Source organism: Ambystoma mexicanum, chromosome 8 (assembly GCF_040938575.1).
Source record: "Ambystoma mexicanum isolate Mex_15411 chromosome 8, UKY_AmexF1_1, whole genome shotgun sequence".
In the NCBI taxonomy this organism is placed as follows: domain Eukaryota; kingdom Metazoa; phylum Chordata; class Amphibia; order Caudata; family Ambystomatidae; genus Ambystoma; species Ambystoma mexicanum.
Genome location: NC_090929.1, coordinates 31,374,252 through 31,395,920, shown reverse-complemented (window position 1 = coordinate 31,395,920; position 21,669 = coordinate 31,374,252). Strand labels below are relative to the sequence as shown.

Genomic DNA, 21,669 nt, shown 5'->3' with positions numbered 1-21,669 from the left:
GACTAATGGGAACAATCAATATAATCTATAGAAATGTATTCATTTACTGTTCGCTTGTAAGGCGCTTATACAGTAAAATTCAGTTTCAAAGCACCCACAGGGCAACAGGGAGGGGGACAAGGGGATGAGAAACATTACAATACATAAAAATAAAATAGAAAATGCAGTGGGGGGGGGGGTGGCTGCCAAGGAACACTGCAGAGCATCAATTGCCACAGAGACCCATGTGCCAGATGGGTCCATTGTGGGTAGAAACAGAGAACTTCAAAGTTAGGATTGCAGCATAGCTTCCGGCAACAAGGCTTGACGACCTCAGAAACACAATATGAAAACAGCCCCACATGGAAAGCCTGACCCAACACACAACTGAAGTCACCAGGAAGGAGAACCCCCACGCCCCCTACCACCAAACCGGAGGTTTCGCCATACAGACTGAATGCTGGAACACAGCATTCAGTCAGTATGGCGAAATGTGGTCCTGAAATTACAGCAACAGTGGAAAATACAGATCATTCTCCCATCAGATAAGAAACCCTGCTTTTCCGAAAATTCAAAACCGAACAGCTTACGCCAACACTCACAGGGTCTGGCCAAAGCTAGCCCACCGATCAGATTAGGGGATCAGGGACAAAGGGTAAGAAGACCAGAAGATATGGTTGGCCCCTGAATCTGCCACTCGACCCAGACTACTCCCACAGGATCTTATATGGCGAGCCCAGGGTCAGAGACTGGTCTATTCCAGTTAAAAGCAATATAGAGGCTGAATCACAAAAATCCCACATGGGGCGAAAAGGCATTTTAAGAATACTTTGTGTTTACTCCGACCAAAGGAAGCACCCAAAACAATGTGGCTGTGGGCAGGAATATTTATTTATTATTAACATTTATAAAGCGTGCAGCAGCCCAGGGGCATCCTGGTGCTGTTACAGACATTGTAGAGACATGCAATACAGGAGGAGAGGCACTGTACATACTTGGCTGCAAACAAGGAGAAAGGGAGTGGTGATGGGATGGTCAGGGTGGCCACTATGTTAGTTAAAGCGTGTTTTGAGGTTTTTTCCAGAAGGCAGCGAGGGAGGTCTCTGCTCTGAGTGAGTTAGGTAAGGTGTTCCACAGTTTGGGAGCTAGGTGTGGAAGCCAATTCCGCCTGCTTTGGCTCTCATGATAGGAGGGATGCGCAGTTTCTTGGTGCTGCAGGTTCTTTTGTGGCCAGAGGCGGTGTCTCTGGATATAGTATCAGATAGGTAGGGATGGGCAGGGAGGCTTAGACATGTGTGTTAGAGTGAGAGTCTTGAAGGCGATACCAGTGGGCATCTCGTCTAGCCTGCGTGATATGGTCTCTTGGGTATCGTGAGGGCTGCTCCGAGTGCGTTATTTTGGACTGTTTGAAGTCTCTTAAGGTTTTTGGCCGATGTTCCCGGTAGGAGAGGATTGCAATAGTCTAATTTAGCTCCAATAGTAGCTCTTGCGATGATTAGGCAGTTTTGGGTGGATAGGAAAGGTTTGACTGCATTTATGAGCTTGGTGGTGTGGGCGGATGCAGAGGTGATGGCACTGACCTGGCGGGTCATAGATAGTGTCGCGTCAAGGAAAACCCCTAATGTTTTGACTGCTGGTGATACTGGGATGATGGAAATGTCAATGGAGAAGTTGCAGTATTGTTGGCTAAGTTTATCAAGTGTCACATTAGGGCCCATGATGATGATCTCGGTTTTATCGCCGTTCAGACAGCCCATTTTCTGCCATCCATGCCTGGATGGTAGAGTAGATGTGGAGGAAAGCTGTGGCGTCCTGGTTGTAGGTGCCTGTAAGTGGGAGGGGGACCTGTGTATCATCGGCATAGTTGGTATAAGCTATGCCGAGGGAGTCCAACCTGTCAAGAGTGGTTTTGTGAACAGGTTGTATAGGGTGGGGGCTGTGTAAGAACCTTGGGGAACTCCGCACTGGATGGTGGAGGGGGCTGCATTTGCCCGGTCAGAGAGCTCTGCCTTCCAGGAAGGATGTGATCCATGAGGAGGCTTTGGTGGGGAAATGAGGCGTGGGTGAGTTGGGAGGTGAGTGTTTTGTGATCCACCAGGTCGAAGGCGGCCGAGAGGTCCAAGAGTAGGAGGAGGGCCTGTTTGCCTTTGTCCATGATGGTGGTGATTTGATTTTTAAGGTCCAAGAGGGCGGTATCTGTGCCGTGGCCTTTACGGAAGCCTGATTGACTTTTTGCTGAGGATGGTGGTAGTTTCTAGGTAGTGTTGGATCCGGTTGTGGGCTGCTTTGTCAAGGATTTTGAGGAGAAATGGCACAGTGGTAATGAGGCGGTAGTTGTTGGGGGGAAGCAGGATCTAGGGACTTTTTTTTTTTAGAAAAGGGCAGACCCAAGCTTCTTTGAGACTGGATAGGACAGTGCATGATTTGAAAGAGGCATTAATAAATGTCGTAATGAGAGGCGCCACGGAGAAAGCACATTTTATGATGATGTTGGGGGGACAGATGTCTCCTTTGCAAGTCCATAGTGTGAGCTGTTGGAGGAGTGCAAGAACATCAGGTTCAGTGACGTCGTGAAATGAGAAAAAGAGGGTGGGGGGCGATTGGGAAGGGGAGCTGAGCAGGGGGGGGTGGGGGGGTCAGTCTTGGGTAAGGCTTTGAATTGAGCTTGTATTTTCTCTTGAAGTAGTTTGATTTTACTAAGCATAGCGGCCTGTATGCTGGCACACCAAGCTTCATCCTTAATGATTTTGTCTGGGCTGGCGGCTGGGGTGATGAGGTATTTAAAGATTGAGAACATTTCCTTAGATTGTGAGTTGGTCTTGGAGATCCTTTGGTTGAGGGATTTGGACTTGGCTTTGAAAATGGCAACTTTATACCGGGCTGAACGTTTTTGAAATTCTTCCTTGGTGGAAGCACTGGGCATTGCTTGCCAGTTAGGCATGGCGTTACGTTTGCCTGTACGTAAGTCAAGGAGTTCATCCGTGAACCAGGAGTTGGTGTGCATGAACCTTTTTTCTTTTTTGGATTCCAATGGGGCTATGGTGTTGATAGCTCTGGTGAGGGTGTTGGTGTAGATGTCTGCAAGTGTGTTAGGGTCATTCGAGAATGGGGGCTTGAATTCAGCAACTTGCAGGAGGGGAAGAAGGTTGTCCTTAGTAAGTGTTTTTGAGCTTCTGATCTTTGCAGGGAGGGCATTAGGTGAGAGCTTTAGTGGTGGGCATGGTGAAATGGATGCAATTATGGTCCGTCCAGGGGTAGGCAGAGTTGGAGGTGAGGGAGGTGGAGGGGTTGTTGTCTGCCACCCAATCGAGGGTGCGGCCTTTGCAGTGGGAGGGGCTTGTCATTTTTTGTATTTATTTTTTGTAAAGTTGAGGCGGCTTTGTCCTTCGGGTCATTCAGACCTAAATTAAGGTTTCCGAGTAGGATGGATTTGGAGGAGCCTTTAAGGTTGTTGCCAAGTGCATGGAGGAGTTGTCCTTGGAATTCTGGTGCTGAGCCAGGGGGTTGGCACAATAGGTGGATATTAATGGTGGAATTAGGAGATAGTGATAGTTTGGCTGAGAGTAGGTCTGTATTACCTTTGCATGGGTGGTTGCAGAGTCTGATAGAAAATGCGTCCTTGGTAAGGAGGGCTACACCTCCTCCTTTAGACGTTAGTCTTTCTTGGCGGAGGATGGAGTATCCGTCCGGGAGGGCTAAGGCAATCGCTGGGCCTGATGCCTCATGGAGCCATGTCTCTGTGACGGCGAGTAGGTCTAAGTTTTGCGCATCAATAAGGTTGTTGATTTCTAGCACATGAGCTGGGAGAGAGTGCGTTTATAAGAGCACATTTAAGAGCATGTGGGGGATAGTTCATTTTGGCACTTGTTGTCGAGGGTGGCACGTTGGTGGGTGGAGTGAGAGGGGTTCGCAGGGGAGGGCTTGTAGAGTTGAGCTATAGTTGGATGAGGGGTTTCGAGGGTGCATGCAGGAGGCTGTGGGGGGGGGGGGGGTTGGTGGTGTTGATTTAAGTAGGGAGTGAGTGCCTTTGATATTGAGGGAATTCTTGGTAGTATAGACAAGGTGGGTACGAGCGGGCAGCTTGAGGTTCCTTCTGGTCATGGGGTTCGGATGGCACGGCAGAGCAAATGTTGCAGTGCAGGACCTAAGCCTGGTGAGTCTAGATGCTAAGTGATCCTGGGAGCAACGTGTGCTGAACGTGCTCCAATGGGCGGGTCTGCCTACTTGGGAAGAGTACTGATGTGGGGTGATGGGAGGGAGGGCTAAGTCAGTGGTTGCCAAGGTGGATTGGGAGAGAATCGAGACTGAAGAGAAGGAGAGCAATGGCAAGAGCAGGTGGTGTCCAGAGAGAGCAATGACCTGAGTGAACTGTTGGGCACGTGGAGCTGCGGAGTCTACAGTGGCATAGATAGAGGAGACTGAAGCAGGGAGCTTGGTGCATGCTAGCGGGAATAAGCCACTGGCCTGGATGCTAGGTATAGAGGCGGGAGTATGCGTAGCAGTACTGGAAGCTAGCGATGGCATACAATGTTGGGACACAGTCAAGTGGGGTGTGCAATACAGTTAAGGGCAAACAATCAGTGCAGGTGCGGGCACACAATCAAATGCAAGTGTAGGATGAAATGCACTCATCAAATGCAGGTATGGGCTCATAATTTAGTGCAGTGGTGGGTAGACAATCAATGCAGTTAAGGGAGCACGAGGCACGAAATGCAAATATGGGTGTACAGGTTTATAGGGGCATACAGCACCGTGCAACACTCGCAACATCAGTGGGTGCAGTGGCAAAAAGGTAGTAGGTGGGATGCGGCTGACTCCTGACACGTTACAACAATGAGGGATATGATGCACCGCTAAAATAAAGTCGATCGGCAGAGCGTGGTGGGCCGCAGCAGTACAGAGGTACATGAACGGGTACTAAAAAGGCACATCTGGCTATCAATGTGGTAAAATTGCTTGCAACCTTGGTTAAGCTGAAACTAAAACATCACCATCCTCCTCCTTAAAACCAACCTAGGGTGATATAATCACTATAGGACATGAATTGTGTGCTTCAGAAGGACCGCTCGGGCTAAGAGCCTTTTGAGCAACCCAGTCCCATATACTCAAAATGACCCAAGAAGGGTTGCAATTGCAGAGGCGTTTCAGTAGAAGTCCCTCTTAGCACCAGAAATAGGTCAGTGATACAAAAATAAAAGGGGGGGGGGGAGTAAAAAGTTAAGGTGCTCCCTAAAAGGTGGCCTGAACATTCCTAAAAATCTGTCTGAACACTGGTGTGACCGTCTCTTCACCTGGAACATTTCTTCACCACCCAGGCCATCAACCAGGGCCCTCTTACCATTCCTACGGCGTAGAGATAGTCAGTTGGTGCCCTGCTACCTTTTGCCAAGCCAGCAACCTGTAACCCTGGCTAGCATCACCCATTGTCAAATCAACCTCAGAAAATAGTCTCAAGTCCTCAGACTTCATCTTGCGCCCGGCTCCATTCCTCTGGCAAAGGCATCTGCATTGAACCCAAACATCTCTGGCTGCAGATACACTAGCTCCACTCTGCACTCTCAGACATTAGACGGATGCAACACATAACGTTCTTAATTTCTTGATCTTTGGGTTTCCTGGCAGATCCTGGGGCCTTGGTTCTGTTTTTAAACCCAGAACCTGGCTATCAGCTTTGGACTGCAACATCACTAGCTCCTGCTTTAGGAACTTCAGTCTGCCAACCTGAAGTCTCTGCTACTTCAACAACCTGATCTCTTCTTTGGGATCCCCCAACTTACTTTAGGGTCCTGGTTCTAGTTACCCTATGTTAGAGGGCTCCATTTCAGGCCCTTCGAATCCAGCCTGGAGCTGTTCGACCTTTGGCTGAGGAAGTCAGAACACCACTGTTCAATGAATCTCCAAGTCACCATTCAGGCGACGCATCTAGTGTGACTGGAATCCTTATCCTCTTTTCGATCTTCTTTCAGTTACACCACCACGAGTTGCTCCCATTTCAGATCATGTACCCTTGCCTATAGACTTGCACTAGCACATAGAAATCCATTCCACACCAGTGAGCTAATCAAAACTGAAATGATTCTAGAGGGAATTACTGCTCTGTAGTTGTGGGGTTTGGGGCCTGTGGATATCCAAAGACACAGTTGGACCTTGCAGGATTTTTGGAACACTTTGTAACAATACTGGATGACATTTCTGAAACATCTCTTCAAAATGTCACTTCAACAATCAAAATAAATAGTAGCACCCCTCACTATACAACTTGATTATAAAAAGAAAATATTCTGAAACATCTACTTTGTGGACCTTCCCTTACTGCGAGTCTAGTGTGAACTACTTTCCAATCATCCTACTCATTGAGAAGGCTTTCCTAAACGTTGATCACTTTTTGGTCTCTAAACTTTCGATTCTCTGACAGTCTTCTACCGAGGTCTCACTGAAAGCTGCAACATCGGCAGTACCCTTAGAGACCTGCACGGCTGCCTGAGCACGGGTACTCCCACGGCACCCTTTTTGGCTATGGATGGGTTTTCTCGTTCAGAAAGTGTCTTACGGCGTAGCTCTGATTTCAGCGTTGCATTTTACTTTCGACAGCAACACTCTGAAAACGCTTTACCGGGTTGACAGCAAATTGCTCCCTGAACAGGCACAAACGTGCCAATGAATTTTAAAAGTCGTACACATAAGTGTTAGGAAGATTTGTCATAATGTTTCATCCCCTCTCCTAGCGAGACGCCCAGCACCTTTTGCTTCTGGTCCTTTTTCTTTCAATCCTGAAAGATTTGAGCCTTTCTACCCTCATTCATTCTTGTGGGCTCTCTGTTGGAACTCTATTCTTTGTATTCTACCTGTACTATATGGAGTCTGTCTGCTCCATAGCTCTTAAAGGCATCTTTGTTTCTACTACTGCAGCACACAGCTCCTTATGGGCAGTGTTGCTGGGGGGCCCATAGGGTCCTCCTTTAAAATTATTTTTGTATATCCTCAAGTAACTACAGTTCTCTCTGCACCTGTGATTTAAGTCAGTCACCTAGACAATCTCCTAGTTATGGCTGGTGGCAGTGGACATGCTCTACCAACTATTGTGTAATTTATGTACCACAGGCTATGTCCATAGCCCCGGTAGTGCACAATAGGGCCACCCAAATACTAACTTGGGGCCTCCTTTTTTTTTCAACATTACTAGCGTGGTGGTTCTTTGTTAGCCCTTCTTCTACCATCCTGGGATGGGGAGGTCAGTTTGTGTCCCTGCCTAGGCTCCAGAGTGTCTGGGCAGGCAGGAAGTGGGGGATGAGCCACCCCCCCCCGTCCTTTGTCTGCGAGAGTGCCTGAATAGGACCAGCTCCCACAAGGGTCTGGCTGTACTGTAAAATGCTGAGCGAGATTGCAGAGCAGTGTGTGCTGGAACTGTATAAAAGGTGAGGCTTCTGGTGTGAAAAGCAAGCCGACCACTGGATGCTGATGTAACTGAAGAAGATGACCAGAGAAGCCTGCAGACCCTTTACAACACCGTGAAGTGACCACTGCTGTCCTGACCCCGTTTTCTGTGAGACAGAAACGCTCCGGAGAGGACTCCTTCCCTTTGGTTGGTGGGAAAAAGCAGTCCAAGAGGAACTATGATTTGAGCCATCTCCCAAGGTCCTATGATTTTCCAGCGTTGTTGAACCCCAATAACAGGAGACCTGCTGCCTATTCCAAGTGCAACCTTATGAAAAGGTCAAACCTGTCCTCATCTTGGCTGAGCCCTTAAGGACACTCTAGAGATCCGATCCAACGCACCCAGACCCCCCATAAAAGTGTGGGACTGCAGAGAGCGAAGAAGATCGACCAGGCAAATCACGTCCTTTGTTGCTGCTGCAGAAAAGGCTCCAAAACCGCAGTGTGTCCAAAGAATTTGCTGAAAGCTATGCCAGATATCCTCTTTCTAGACTGCTGCTGAGGGATCAGGTCCATTGTCCTGCCTTCAGTCATCAGAGCAAGGAATCCAGAGGTCGGGTCCAGATCTGCAACATCGCTGAGCATCCACAACAAAACATTTTTTCGAACCTGAGGTACTGTGAGGAAAAAGGTATTGCTTACTTGATTTCAGAAAGTCGCTCCAGAGCATTGGAGTGCACATAGAGGTGTCCAGGGTAAGCCCCTCTTAACTCCGACTTCATCCGCTGCTTGTGTCCCTTTCGAGTCCTTTAACAGGGTCTCCAACATTGGTTGGGCCTACTTGGATCTTCCTTCCTAGAGACTTGAAAGTGTCGACAGCAACTTCTACTGCTTTGCTTCGACGTGCCTCCTAGCTAGGCTTGCATTTATGACTTTGAAAGACTTGCTGTGCTGCGAAACTGGCTCTACAACCTGAAGCTCTCCTCTCCTCATGGAGGCTAGGCAAGGACACCCAAAAGTTCCCGCCAAAGGAAACAAAAACACACAACGGCCTCCCCCCTCCCAGAATGGTAGAAGGGCTAACAAAGAACAACCACACTAGTAATGGCGAAAAAAGAAGGTAAGGCCCCAAGTTGGTACTTGGGTGCCGCTATTCTGCACTACTGGAGCTATGCACATAGTCTGCAGTAGACTAATCAGACAATAGTTGGTAAAACGCGTCCACTGCCACCAGCCATAATTACAGCAACACTGCCCATAAGGAGCTGCTTGCTGCAATAGTTAAATACAGATGCCTTGAAAGCCATAGAAAACAGACTTCATAGTGCAGGTAAAATACAAAGAATAGAGTTCCAAAAGACAGTGCCAAGAAGAATGAATGAGCGGAAAAAGGCTCCACTCTTTCAAGAGGTCAGAAACAAGTCCAGAAGTCCAGCAAAAAAGTGCTGGGGGTCTCACTAGGAGAGAGGATGAACCATAAAAATGATAAATCTCCCTAACATACACTCAAATGTAGGCAAAGAAAGAAAGCATTTGATTCAATAACCACTGAAACCAGGAAAGTAATCAGATGCATGCCATTCAGTAAAGACACTTTAATACTTATGGTTTTGGCCTTGTACCCTAATGTCATCAGCTCAAATAATGCCAGTGGTTATGATTCAAAAGTCAAAAAGGTGAGTTAAGTTTAGGTAAGTGAGCTCACTCAATCCCAGACTCTAGGATAGGTCCAGGAAGGGATTGTTCACCAAGCCTCCACCAACCACAGTCAGGAAAGCGTGATTTAGGGACAGGGCTTTACCCCCTCTCCCAATGTAACTCTATGGAGAACACAGGCGGGGGTGGAACACTTGTGTCAACTTGCCCTCTGACTCAGATTTCTCCAGAAACCGTTTCAGAAGGTTCCAGAATCAGTTTTCTGTGCTTGGTCCATTTGAGGAAGGCCAAGGGGTTGCTGGAGGAGTGATCACTTTCCAGCACAGGATTTAGTTTGGGCCAGTGGCTGTGCTTCAGAATCGGTTCCAGACAACTTCCAGCTGGACACCCAACCGAGGAAAAGATGAAGACTTCTGCAAAGGCAACGCCCACAGGACACCTCTGCGATGCGACGAAGACTGATTGAACGGCTTTGGTTGATGCAGAAGGCTCAAAACGCAAATTGAAAATTTTCCAAGTTTCAAGGATGCACCTGGAACGGCATTGAATCCAGTGTTGTCCTGGTAAAGCTCTGCTCCTCTTGTCCTGATCTCAAGAAGGCCTTTGTTGGCGCTTCAACACCTGGACCGGTGGAAACAACCAGTCTCTACCTCTCTTCGAGGCTGAGCCTTCGGAAGTGTCCCTGAGCCAACCTGTGGACTGTCCAGCTCTCTCACGGGATACCTCGCTGCAGCCGTTGCCGCTCCGAGAACAGCCTTGGAACTTTGCAGATCTTCAGCTTGTGCTATAAGTTGCCTGCTACTGCATTTTCAGCCGTGTATATATATATATATATATATATGTTTTTATAAAACTTGGTGTGACAATATTTGACTAGACATTTTATTTGCTTAGTGTGTAATCTAAAGGTATAATAAATAATTGTATATTTGTATACTTCTCTGTCTAACTGGAATTACTGGTGGTGGTCTGAGTGGAATCAATGTAGCCCTAGCCCACCCTCACACCCTTCCCGAGACTAGGGGTTGCTGCTCTGCTACCTTTCCTTGATTGGGTTTGGCTAAACTCTGTCTTCTGTTCACCATAATAGGATGGCCTCCCAAAATCCACCCCCACGCACACAAGATCATTTTGGAAATCCATTTGAACAGTTGCCATTTGCGGTAAATGCAAAATTGCACTAGTAAAATATTATAAAACAAAGAAAAATATCCGCTGCCACCATATCAACCTAGGCACATTGTATTCTTGTAACTTTTTCTAGAGTGGTGTTTTGCTTATATTTACAAAGTATCTTAACCACACCCATTTTCGCTTCCTGCCACCTCGCCAGCTGGACCTGAGCATCCGGAGCAACAGTTAAGTGCAGACTGTTAGGCCTGTACCTCCACCAAAAGCCCCCTCCCTTTAAAGTTAACTTCACGACGACCCCTGCACTTAATTATAATCATTTAATCCTGACCCACAAGCCCTTACTTTTATTAAACCCGCCCCACCTGCCTCTAATTTTAATCAGTTTATCCCGACCCACCTGTCTTAGAGAGAATTTTCATTTATGTGCCAATTTCCTCCCACCTTAGAGACCCCCAGCTTTTTTGTTTTCCCCGGATTAGGATTTTATGTTTTCACTATTTTTGGAGTCTGACAAACTCCATAGGCATCTGCTTTTTGTATGGTGACACACAGCACCCTCAGGGCAGCGTCACTGGTTTAAATACCTTTTCTTGGGTAAACTACTGTTCCCAAGAATAATAATGTGAAATTGATCTTACTTACCTTTTTACTTTTGGGTCCAGCACACCATTTTATGTGGAGTGCTGGGGGGTTAACTAGTAGCCACTTACCCTACTTTCTCATGTAACATTTGTTGTTACCCTCGCTAATTCAAATGGCTGGTGGCGGTGGTTTACATTTTACTACTAATGTGCATTTTCACCACAGACTGAACCCTCAGCTGTATTACAGCACCCATGGGTGTGCATTTTGTCAAAATGATCCCTCCCTCCCCCCGTCTTCTTTTATCGCCATTTTGAGTTTGTGAGGTCTTTCTTGGCTTTTACTATGTACATTGAAGCAGGTTTGAGCCCTTTGTGTGTTTTGCCTTTGGCGGGATTCAGCCCTCAAGCCCGCCCCTGGCTCCAGTGTGTTTGGAAGGACAGGACGTGAGGGAGGGTCCCGGAACTCCCCTGTCCTTTGTCCCTAGGTGTGCCTGAACGAAACCAGTCCCGATTGGCCCGATGGCTGTCCGGGAAGGACACCCACCCTGCTGGGTGAGTGACATCCTAGGGCTGTGAATGAATGAGAACAAGCTAAAAAAGGTGAGGTTCTTGAGACTACAGGCAGAGTCAACCACTTGAAGCATCTGAAAAATAAATCATGAAGAGAAGCCCGTTGCAACCTCATGGACCTCGAATTGCCTGGTGAAGCTGTGCTAACCTCCCTCTTCGCATCGACAGACGCTCCGGATGGAACAACTTCTCCCCTTGGGCTGATGGGACCAACTAGCCCTGTGACAAACTGCACTTTGGCGCAATCACCAACTTTCTGTGCCTCCCCAGTGCTGCTGAAGCCCAAAGCCAGGGGTCGAATGTCCATAACCGAGTGCAACATCTTCCGCGGAACGAATCCGGCCAAAAGCTCCTGGAGACTCCCAAGAACCCTCCAGAAGCAGGAAATCACGACCCAGAGTCCCCTCAACAAAGTCCAGGACCGAGGGAGCAAGGAATGTCCAACCAGGAATATTCGTTCAGCCTCAGTGCTGTTTGCGAGGTACTGAAAACATGAAGAGTCGCTGAATCGAAGCCGATCAGTAGCTGACAAAGTTCTCGTCAAACCGCCCCCCCACCCCCCTCCCGAGTACTGCTGCAGGAGCCCGCCAGACGGCTTCCCTCTTGTTCCCACGACTGAGGCACAGCAACAAGGGTCTGCTTGGCTGTAGCAAGACGGAATCCAGCCAGAGCACTTTCTTCAAACCAGAGGTACTGTGGGGGCTTGGGGTACTCTTACCTTATTGCCTTAAGTCGTGTTTTCTCACTTGAGAAGTGCACTGGCCTACCTTTCCTGGGTTGATTTCAACTCCCTTTGCACAGGCTTAACTTGCGTTCCTTCAGTTATTTTCTTGAACTATCAGACTTTGTGAAAGTCTTTATCCAAGAAGTGCATCAGAACTATAGACTTTGTTCAATTGACTTTGGCTGGCCTAGCTTCTTAAAAGGCACCCTTCTAAACTATTGACTTTGGCAGTGCTTGTCCCTTCACAGGTTGCAATTTGTTGAATACTTTTATTGCTGGGAAAGGCTTACCTAGATTTCATTAGAGGGTTCAAACTGTCTTCCTGTTATAAGAACGTATGTTCTAACCTTTGTTTCCTTAACCCTTCCTTCCTGAAACCCAGAGTCGAAAAAGTATATTGGGGTTTAAGATGATTGCAATACTATCCTTGTTATTGAAGTCACTTCCAGCTGTAGGAGAAATGTATTAGCATATCCAAAGAGTATTCACCAACTTAATTTACTTTGTAAAGTGACCCCAAAGTTTGCTTCACTGTTACAAACAATTGCCTTTTTAAAGAATGCTGAACTAAAGCTTATGTGCAAATAAATATTTAAAACTGAAACCTTGACAGTATAAGTGTTACTTGGTTACTTGTATTGACTGATTTCATCTGTACAGCTCTACAGCTCAGATTTACCCCTATTGAGATAGGCCTGGCTGCTCAGGCACACTACCAACTTGTGTAGTACAGACCTATACTAAAAGGTGGGTTACCTAATACCAAGCAGATAAGTCGTGGGTAGTCTCACACAGAGCGACTGCACTAATTCATACCGAACAACCTGCCCTTAATTTAATTAAATCCTGATCCCCCTGCCCTTAACCCAACTAAACCCAACCCCTCTGCCCTTAATTTCAATCAATATATCCCGACCCCCTGCCCTTCATTTAATTATTTAATCCCAACGCCTCTGCCTTTAAATGTAATTAAATCCGACCCACTGCCCTTAATTTTAATCAATTTAGCCTGACTCCAACCCCTCCATCCCCCGGCCTTAATTTAATTAAATTAGATCCCTCTTTCCTTAATTTTAATTATTTAATTCTGACTTTTCCCAGGCTTAATTTCAATTAATTAAATCCGACCCCTCTGCCCTTAATTGTAAATGACAACCCCGCTCTTAATTTTAATTTAATTTTGCCCCTTCCTGTAATATAACTAATTAATAAATGAATGCTGCCCTCATCTTAATTTTAATTAACCCTTATCGCATAGCATTGACCTTTACCCTTAAATAAAAAAATAAAAAGGAGAAAAAGGGAGTAAAATACCCATTCCGGCCTCCTGTCCCTTTCTAGAGACTCTCCCCCAAACCTCCACCGACCCCCGATTGGTGCTGTTGGGGGTCATGTGGCCCAACTAGCACTCTACTGGAAACTCTCAGAGCAGTCTTGCCCGGGAAGCCGGCGAAGGGCACAGAACAAGGGCAATTTTCCTGTTGGCCTAGGACCACGTACTGCAGCTCCCCCAAATCCCTCCCCCGGGTGACCACAGACAAAAAAGGTACGAGATGATGCAACCGACTCACAAGAGTTTAATTCCATCATTTGTTTCACCACGTGAAAATGCACTGTATGGGTCCTGCCATCTGAAACTTGCAGTTCTTGAACTGTGCCACATTGATCGCTACTGATGTGGGGTTGCGTCACATCTGCGATTTTACTGCTGACAGATTTGCGCGTTTGAGCTTGTTTTAGTTTTATAGCCGTGTCCACTTTGGGTCCTGCCACTGTAGGGTCTCATCACATTAGAATGTTGCTGCTGTGGGGTTTTGCAACATTTTAATTTTATTGCTGTGGGATTTCACCACATTTGACTTTTTCCAATGTGGGTTTCCAGGTCACTTTTACGTTTTGCCCACACATTTGTATTTTGCTACTGTGAGGTTTCACCACATCTGTTCACCACATTTGCTACTGTGGGGGTTTGCTACTATGAAGTTTTCTCCACATTTGAATTTTGCTATTGTGAGGTTTCATCGCATCTGTGCTTCGCTGCCCTGAGGTTGCACCACATTTTTGCTTTGCTACTGTGCGGTTTCTGGACTTGCATATTTTGTCACCGAGAGGTTTCACCACATTTCATTTTTGCTACCGTGAGCTTTCAACACATAGGAATTTTGCACCTTTTTGAGTTCCGCTGTTAACAAATCTTGTCCACTATGAATTCTGCCACTGTGGAGTCTCATCACATTTGGATTTTGCTGCTGTGGGGTCTTGCCACGTTTGAGCTTTGCTGCGGTGAGGGTCCACCTTCATTTGTATTCGCTACTGTGGGGTTTCGCAAGATCAGACTTTCTTGCTACTGAGCTGCCACTTTGGGGGTCTCGTCACATTAGAATTTTGCTACTGTGGGTTTTTAACACATCTGAAAACTGCCACTGTGGGGTTTCACCACATCTCAACCTTTCCGCTGTGATTCTTCTCCGCATTTGAACTTTGTACTGTAGATTTGCACCATATTGAGCTGCGCAAGTTTTGAATCTTGCCCACTGTGATTTATCTGATGTCATCACTTCTTTCCCCGAAAAACCCTCTCCTCATATGGCCAGGGAACGGCAGCGGCTACTTGATCTTGGGTACGGCTATTTGAGAGAGGATCACATGGGGGAGGTGAGCCTCGGGGGGATTAACATCAGGTGAGGCACATATCCCCCATTTCTCTTTTAGGGAAATTTCCTCCATCCCTCATGCCCCAATGGCATACTGTTATCATTCCCTTCAACAACTTGACAATCTTACTGACAGTATTCCTCAATAACAAAAAAAAAAACAAAGCAACAAGAACTGAGACAAGAAAGAGGAAAGGAGCAATGATTACTCCTAATGTGAACCAACACCAGCAATCTCGTAGCTGGAAAAAAGGCGATCGCCCAACATGGTTTAAAACCATGCCGGGAAAAGAAGCATGGAGTTAGTCTTCTTACCCAGCTGTGGTAAGAACATCTGAGGAGAGAAACTGGCAGTACGGCGGCGTAGGAGGTTCTCTTGCTTCCGATGCTGGTTGGAGCAACCTGAAGAAGCAGGCTGTCTTGCCAAGTCGTGGGAGGCCAGGGAACGGAGCATGGAGAAGCTCATGGGTCGAGGCACTGTCGCAGAGAAGAGGAGAACCTTCCAAGTGGAGCCAGAGGCGTGGTGGAAGCCGAATAGCAAAGCGCTCTGCATACCCGACGAAAAGATGCAGACCGATGCAAGAGACGCAAAGGAGCAGATGCTGAGACCCAGTGTACCCGCTTAGAGGGACTGGGCAGCTGGGGCACCTTGAAGGGGGTACCGCGTACAGAAAGAAACAGATTATAAGAGCTGGGGAAGGCCTGTGCAAAATAACAGGGCCCTGGGGACATTTGACTATAACCTAAAAAGTCCACGGAAAATGTCTTGGAACCCATAGCCACGTTTTAAAATACACGTGAGGAAAACATTGTGGCAGTCCATGGAAAGAGGGTCTGTGACACAGTCACATTATAAAATAAAACAGTGCAGCAGAAAAGCCAAATTAAATGAATATTGAAAGAAGGTCCTGGCAGGCGAGTATACCAGGCAAAGCCAAGTGGGTGAAGTGAACTACAGGAATGTGAAAAGGAACCCGACAGGAGCGTATACCAGGTGTTTTTTTGCAAGTCTGGGACTCGCACCCAAATTGTATCAAGGAACTATATGAAAGAACAAGGCTGGGGAGTATACAAGGTGTTGTGTGCGACAGAATGCCAAGGAAGATTCACGCCCTTCGGATTTTTGGATTACGTTGAATGTGAGAAGTATTTGGGAAGGGAGACATTTCTACTGGAGTAAGTTGCATCATCAAGAGAAGGGGAGTCATCATCTTGAGCTACAAAGAACATGGTTATTCTCATGAAAAGAAACCTGGGGAAGGAAATGATTCCCCGGAACTGTGAACATTATTCATTTGGACCTTTTGTTGAACTTGAACATTTGTGCACTTAGCAAGGCAGAGACATTTCCCCTTAGCACCTTTGAGATACATTTAGTGTGTGAGGGCTAGGATAGGATTTTGGACAGAGGACATTTTTGCTTTGGACATCTTGACATACGACAGGCCCTTCATTTTTGGGTGAAGTAGGGAAATACTGCCTAGGTTAGGGACCGTGAGGCATTTTCAACCCCGTTTTCATTTAATAAAAGTTTATGGCAAACACCATGAGTCCTCTGTGTTCATGTCTCATTCCTGTTCATAACACCACTCTGACTCCTGCCACTGTAGGGTCTCATCACATTTGAATTTTGCTGCTGTGAGGTTTCACCACATTGGAATTTTGCTGCTGGGGGGATTCACCACATTTGAGCTTTTCTGCACTGAGTTTTGACGAATCACAGAAATCTGTCACTTCTCCCTAGGTGGGAACCTTTCCCTGTGAGGCTAGGGAGGTGAGCCTTCTATGCAAAACCCTTGCTGGGGGTAGAGGCAAGCGAGACTTCACCCGGAGAGACTCGACCCCTTCTGGGAAGGAACACCATAAACCCTATGGTTGTAACAATCCTTCCATTACCCCTAAAGGATAAAGAATTCAACTTTGCTATTGTCAATCAAATGCATTGATAACACCTACGATGATAAACCCATACGGTACTACAACGAAGAAACCAAATGGAGGAATACAGAATAGAAGCTCGATAGATAGAACAGACTTCGACAGTCCTCCAGGGAAGTTCCCTAGCAGCGTCATATAAATAGGAGGAGACACCAGTGCTAGAAACCTGGGAGTTCAACTCAGCTGTTCGAGCGACGAGGAGGAGTACCAGGCAGCTTGGCATCTAAACCTTGATAGGCATGCAGCTGTGGAGCCGAACACCTAACGTGAAGCAAACCAGGAGACTTCAGAAACCGAAGAGGACCCAAAAGGCCTAGAGACTGAACTGGGTGGTGGCGTGAACGCTAACAGAAGGCGGTGGGACCAGGAGATCCAGTCACAACTGGGACACAGGTTTATTTTTTTCTCCTGCCAAGACTGAGACTCTTTTACCCTCACTCTTGGACATGATTTGAGTGTGTTTCTTTGGATCTAGATGTGTTTAATGGGCTATGAGGTCTTTTACCCCATAGCCATAGGGCTTCATGTGTTTTTGTGATCTGTGTTACACAGCACCCTCAGTGCAGTGACACAGGGGTGTCATAGTGACCCCCCAGTAATTCGATTGCCCCAGGGTCTGTTAGTCGAGGGGGCACGTCTCGGCCCCCCCTGATCGAGTTTTGGCTGGTGGCAGTGGATACTACTTTTTATATTCAACCGTGAATATTTTCCTATGGGATTTCCCATTGTTTTAGGCTAGCTACTATCTTTATTTAATTATTTATGGTAGCCTCAAACACCGCCGGTTTATTTAATTAATATTAATTCTCCGGTTGGTATTTTTTGCCAAAACTTGATTCTAAAATGGCGTTTGTGTTCTCTTCTTTGACCCCAACCCAAGTCGAGCCCTTTGTTCCACTTTTTGGCGGGCTTCGCCACAGAAGCCCTCCAAAGTGGTGCCACTCTGTCTGGGATACTTAGGAGGGGTGGAGGGGAATTTAGGCACCCTGGACTGAGTTGCCTAGGCAACTCAAGTCACACTCCATCCTGATTGGCCCAAGTGGTGAGCCGGCCGGCTCACCACTTAGCATGTTTGAATGACAGCTAGGCTGAGTGAATGGGGGTTTGCTGCATAAAAGCAGGGCTTTGGGGACTGGAACTTCAGAAGTCGCCACAGGACTTAAGAATCCGACGAGGGAGAAGCTGAGCCGACCTGCCACGACACCACTACCGGTGGAGCCCTGCTGAACCGTCTCACCATTTTTCCCAACAACAGAGACTCTCGCCGGAGAGTCTTCTTCCTTTGACTGGTGGGGATAACCAGTTTCACAGTCTTTTCGCCTTCCCGACGTACCTCGTGGCCGCCTTGCCTGTGCCAAGCACCCCGGCAACCGGGATACCACGTTTTACCACGACCGCGAACAAAGGTACCACCTTTAACCGGAAAACTCCGCGGCTGGTTTCTGCCCTGGTAGTGCAACGACCTTCATCTTTCCTCCAAGTCGAGATCTTCTCTTCCCCTGGACGACGACGCAACTTGCACCCACTACCAGGAACAACTGCCACCGCTGGAGGATCCTTCCCACTTAAGGTACTGTGTCCCGCCTGGCTTCCCTTGCTACCGACTGTACGGGGTAGATTTAGCCCCCGGCTTTCGAACCTGGGTTAGCCTGGGACACCCTGGCTAAACTTTCCTAAGCCTCTCTAAACTCTTTTTGAACCCTCTGCAAGACTTTCTAAGCCTAGTGTAACTGTGTGACCTTGGGCGCATTTGTGCTCTGCTCTCTCTAAGAGTGGGCTCAGCCTTTGGACTTTGGCTCACGAGTGACTTTTGCAATTCTGCCTTGCTAACAGTGTTCCTGAATCTTAGAGTGGTGTACCTTTCCATATTCTGTCTTTTTCCCCTCCCTTTCTCACAAACTTATTGGAGTGCCATCTAGTTAAGCGCTCACCTCTGTATGAAAATAAGTGGTGTTTTACAGTGACTTATCTGATAAGGAAAAAGGGGTGTATATATTATAATAGTAACTGTGTATAGAATATTTTACAATAAGAGTGCTGGAGTGTTTTCAACAGTATGTTTTTAAATAAATAATTATATACTTTGATACCAAAGCTCTGGTCAGTGTTTGCTTATATTGTTGTATCTGAGTGCCTATTGTGTATACTTTGCATACTGCCTAACTCTTCTTGAGGGAAGTCTGACTGCTCAGCCACAGCTACCAGGTAAATCTGGGTGGTACAGACTGCTACCAAGTGGGTTTACTGCCAACACCTGTAGTATTAAATCTTTTGCAGTGGTCCCTAAGGGAACTGCACAGTTTTCTGCCTAACAATAATGGCATGTGAAATGAGAAAAGCCGACCTGACAAGAGAAGGTCCCCAAAGCTTGCAAGCCCCGGTGACGTTATCCCTGCAAGCTCCAGGTAACAGGCGAAGCGGGAGACTTTTAGAGAGAATTCTCAGAAATGTGCTAATTCCCTCCACCTTAGAGACACCCAGCAAATTCACTGGTTGAAAACTTGATCCACCTTAGAGACACCCAGCAAATTCACTGGTTGAAAAATTGATTTTTTTTTTTTACTTGGAGAGTGAGACCCTTTTTCCCACGTTGTCATGTATTTTAATGTGATTTTGAACACTGTTCCTTTTGGTTGTGGAGTCTGACAAACTCCATAGGCATCATCTTTTACATTGTGTAACACAGCACCTACAGTGCAGTGGCACAGGGAAGTCTTTCAGCTTTCCCCAAGGTTTAACTACCTTCTCTGGGATAAACTACTGTTTCCCAGAGCAGTAAAGTGAAATTGACTTTACTTACATTTGTAACTTTCTAGACCCAGCACACACTATCTTACAATAGGGTACTGGAGGGGTTACTTGGTATCCCCTTTTTCTAGCATCTCATGTAAAAATTGTGTTACCTTTTCCTCACTGAATGGCTGGTGGCAGTGGTTTACTTTTAACTACCGTGGTGTGCATTTACCGCAGGCTGCGTTCGCAGCTGCAGTAAAGCACCCAAGGTACCATTTTTGACAAAATGGCAAGTCATTTTTCCCATTCCTTTGTGGAAAGGTCCTTCTTGAGATTTACTCTGCGTGCCAAACCAGGTTTGGTCCCTTTGTTCACTTTGCCTTTGGCGGGATTCATGAGTGAAGCCCGCCTCTGGCTCCAGGGTGTCTGGTGGGGGCAGGGAGAGAGGGAGGCGCCTGAAACTCCCTGTGCTTAGTCTCCAAGGAGACACAAATGCACTCTGTGGTGATTGGATGGTTGACTGTCCGGCAGGGACAGCCACCCTGCTGGGTGGCTGACTCTAGGCTGGAATGAATGGGCTGGAATGAACGGGAGAGAACTGAATAAAAGGCAAGGCTTTTTGCTTGGAAGGCAGCGTCGACCACTGGACGAAGGAACCAAAGAAGAACTTAAAGAGGACGCCTGCTGCAGCTCCTGGACTGTTGGTTTGCCAGGTGAAGCCCTGCAGCTGAGCTGAAACTCCAAATTCTATCGACAGAGAAGCCCCTGCAAGGACGACGTCTCCCCTTGAATTGGTGGGACCAATCAACTCCAAAGTAAGCCACCTGGACATCCTTCTCGGAGCTGGTTACATTTCTACAGAGTTGCTGCTGGAAACCGTATAGCCAGGGAGAGGAACACCAGATTGTGTGTGCTGCTTTTAAATTGGCCAACAGCTCCAGGAAGATCCTCTGGTCTCCCAGGAAGCAGGACTGACCGGGCCTGAGCCCCCCTCAACAGAGTGCGGGACCCCAGAAGCAAGGAAAGTCCATCTGGACAGCAGAAACCGCGGTGTTGCTATTTGCGGTAGTCCCGAGGAGCTGAAACACCGAAGTGCCACTTGTTGGAAAGATTGCCGGTTACGAGCGGCGACCGTCCAATTGCAGAGCAGGAGTCCCCAGAGGGCCTCCCTCTTGACCCCACGACTGAGGCCCAGGAACAGTGAGATCTGCAGAGCTGCAGAGGAACAGAGGTCATCTGCTGCACTTTTTTCTTCAATACAAAATGTACTGTAAAGTCTGAGAAAACTTACCTCTCATTTTAGAGTTGCTTGCATCTTCTACTACTCATAAGTCTAATCAGCTTGTGGCCCTACATTTGATTTTTCTTTTCTTCAAAGACTTCTAAAACATTGTGCAAAGACTTTTCTACTTACCTACCAGAGTGTGTCATCCTATATAAGACTTCTGCCCATTGACTTTGGCTTAGCCTGTTATACTGAATGCCTCTGCTTAGGGGATCCGAAAGTATTTGCCTGCTTAAGAATATTTGTTGTCTCTTGTTGTTCTAATAACCTTTTCCTTTTACACACTTCTAAGAGTATTCTAAATGCAAACAGTAAGATATTAATGTCCCCAGCACCATAACTACTGAAGTCACCTGAGGGTGTAGGTTTTGACTGTGGGCCATCCCAAAGGGGTCTTTACTGATTTAGAAACTAAGAGTGTACAGTTTTGAAGTGTACGTGTGTGTTACTTTTATATTGCTCCCTTCTGAAGAAGGCTTATTCTAACTGAATGATCAATACATTAATCATTGTTTATTCAAGAAACCTTCTGTGTAAGTGTTTATTTGAATGTGTGTCACTGTGAATCTCTGTAACTCCCCTACATTTCACATTGATCCTGCTTGAGATCAGCCTGGCTGCTCAGCCATGCTACCAACCTGTATAGTACAGACTTATACCAAAGATTGGGTCCTTATTACCTGTAGGTCAGGGTTGTTGTAGTGCACCCAAAGTACTGCATACAAACTTGCCTAACAGTTCTCTCTTGGCAAGAGTGCAGAAGAGTGTGATGCAGTTGACAATCCATTTAGAGATGGCTAATTTAGAGAGAGGGTCCCCTCTCTACCAGCTGCCATTGAAACAAAAAACTGGTTTGTTCTCCTTAGTGGTTTAGTTCTTTCCAAATAGTACATGACTGCTCAGTGCACATCTAGTGTGTGGGCTTCTTTCTGCCACGTTGGTAGGGTTCTGCAAAAATGTAGGCAATTCTATAGACTGGTTCACATGGAACTTTTAAATGAATTTATTTTTGTTTTTTATTTTTATTTTTTTACATTT

General features: G+C 46.8%; 1 protein-coding gene across 4 annotated transcripts in view; it reads right to left on the bottom strand.

Moving 5' to 3' along the window:
• The window catches only part of NUP188 (nucleoporin 188), a 1,828,090-nt gene that overhangs the window by 1,517,257 nt on the left and 289,164 nt on the right, over window positions 1-21,669 (bottom strand). The gene's annotated exons all lie outside the window — the stretch shown is intronic.